The 2577-nt window shown below is 44.8% G+C and overlaps 1 long non-coding RNA gene across 1 annotated transcript in view; it reads right to left on the bottom strand.

Moving 5' to 3' along the window:
• Window positions 1-2089, bottom strand: part of LOC308459584 — a 158189-nt gene extending 156100 nt beyond the window's left edge. The window contains exon 1 of the long non-coding RNA XR_013978184.1: window positions 2057-2089. This is a non-coding gene — a long non-coding RNA (uncharacterized lncRNA). The remainder of the gene's footprint in view (window positions 1-2056) is intronic.
• Window positions 2090-2577: the final 488 nt, after the last annotated feature.

Consider the following 2577-nt stretch of genomic DNA (forward strand, 5'->3'; position numbering starts at 1 on the left):
ACCAACCGCGGCTCGCGCTCTCCGTCGGCGGGGAGGGGGAAAGCGGCGAAAGAGAAAGAGGCAATTGCTGCGCGTGCGCGGAAGGGGAGGCTGGAGGGAGGGGGTGGGAGGAGCCGCCTCGGCGCTGGCCAATAAGGGCCTAGCGCCGTCGCCTCGGATTGGAGGGCCGACGGGGGCGGGGCTGAGGGGGAACGGGGACGGCCGTGGCCTGGCTAGTAAGCTGCCAGTACCCAGGTGCCTCCGGAAGCGTTGCTAGGATGCTCCCGAAGCATCTGCGTTCATTTGTTTATTTGCATTTGTACGCCGCTTGGTTAAAAATAAATAAAGTCAAAGCGGTTTACAAAAAAAGGCAAAAAATCAGGGGGAAGAGGGGAATCCACAGCCCGCCTCTGTTATGCTTTCCTATTTGTTGGAAGTAATAATAATAATAATAATAATAATTTTATTAAATTTGTTATTATTCTAATTTAAAGGATTATTGTTAATAATTTAAAGGATACAAAAGTTAAACAGGTTAAAGTTACCTCAGCTTTCTGAAGCATCTGTGCAGCCTTGTCAAAATGGGGATTTTATTGTTTTTTGTATATAATTTTTATTAAGATTTCTGTTTTACAATTTAAAATACTCATTTTTACATCCTTAAGATATCGATGACTTCCTTTCTTCTCTTTCCATGGTTCCTTTTACATATAATAAATACCTACATATTTTACAAAAACTATACCATTCAGTATTCCATTACTGCATACATCAAAACTTGTTTACACTGTTGAATTTATCTTAATGCTGCCAGTGTTTTCAGCTGCACACAATTATTTCCCATATATTCAATAAACATTTCCCAAACTTCTCTAAATGTATGTTCTTGTTCTCTTATTCTGTATGTTAAGTCTGCAAGCTGCGCATATTCTGTCAACTTAAGTAGGCAAATGGCCCAGGGCAGATGGACTATTGGTAAAATAGGGATGTTTTGACCCCTTGCTGGAAAGAGCGCAAGTGAAGGCGCCTGCTTGGTCTCAAGAGTAAGGGAGTTTCCCCTCTATTTTACTTATTACATTCATGTGCCACCCTCCATCCAAAGACCCCCCTGGGCAGTTCGCAGAATAAAATGCAAGTGACTAATTCAACCAAGACAACAAGATGGTAGCCATCACTGTGCCTGCCCTACCAATGCTGTTGTCCAGCTCAGTGTTGATGGAAAGGGGGCTGGCCATGGTGGAGCCCAGGTAGGCAAAATTGTCCGCCAGCTCAAGTGTGTAATCGCCAGTGCTGGTGCTCTGTGGGCTGGCGACATCCTGACCCAGGATGTTGGCCTTCATCAGGTTGATTGTGAGGCTGAACTCCCTGCAGGCTTGGGCAAAACAGTCAATGAGTCTCTGAGTCCCGGCGTGCGCTGTCAAGGCTGCATCATCGGCAAACAACGTCTCTCGGATCAGAACATTTGGTATAAAGTGTTTGGTATAATTCCCTGCGCACATAAATAAACCGGAAAGGAAATGTCTCTTAGGCGCCTTCATTTCAAAATCCTTTATTTAACATACCTGTCACAATATCAAACATTTCCTTCCTTTTAGTACATGGAGTGTTGAAACTTTGACGAGAGCTGGATTCAAATCCCTGCTCAGAAATCCCTTGTGGGTTCAAGAGTAAAGGCTAGAGGATTGGCAACTTGTAGATGTATAATGAGTGGAAGGCCACATCTAGTTTGCTGCTGCAACAATAGCTAGGTATCTTATATAATAATATTTCACACCTTTGTAAGTCCATCTATGCACTTTTCCCTCCTGGACTGCTTTGCTAGTACAGTGGTACCTCGGGTTAAGTACTTAATTCGTTCCGGAGGTCCGTTCTTAACCTGAAACTGTTCTTAACCTGAAGCACCACTTTAGCTAACGGGGTCTCCTGCTGCTGCCACGCTGTTGCCGTGCGATTTCTGTTCTTATCCTGAAGCAAAGTTCTTAACCCGAGGTACTATTTCTGGGTTAGTGGAATCTGTAACCTGAAGTGTATGTAACCTGAAGTGTATGCAACCCAAGGTACCACTATACAGTGGTACCTCGGGTTACAGACGCTTCAGGTTACAGACTCCGCTAACCCAGAAATAGTGCTTCAGGTTAAGAACTTTGCTTCAGGATGAGAACAGAGATCGTGCTCCGGCGGCCCGGCAGCAGCAGGAGGCCCCATTAGCTAAAGTGGTGCTTCAGGTTAAGAACAGTTTCAGGTTAAGTATGGACCTCCGGAACGAATTAAGTACTTAACCTCAGGTACCACTATACTAGCAAGAGAGATGCTATCTGAATGCTGAGAGGAATTGGAAGGTAACAGACTGGTAACAGAGTCCACAAATGTTATTTCCTTCTAGCAGTTGCCTAGGGAAAAGCCCCTGCATTCCGTGGCTTAAGGAAGACATCAGACGTCAGATTTTTTTACAGCAAGCAATATGACAACTACACCCATCCCTATGCCAATTTGTATACTGTCCCTGGAAAATAGGGAGACTTGGAGGGTCTGAAACTTACGCTCTTCAATAGTGCCCAAGTATTCCTGACTGATACCTTGCTGAGCTCTTAAGCCTCC

Source organism: Podarcis pityusensis (genome assembly GCF_964106645.2).
Source record: "Podarcis pityusensis genome assembly, chromosome: 12".
Lineage (NCBI taxonomy): Eukaryota > Metazoa > Chordata > Lepidosauria > Squamata > Lacertidae > Podarcis > Podarcis pityusensis.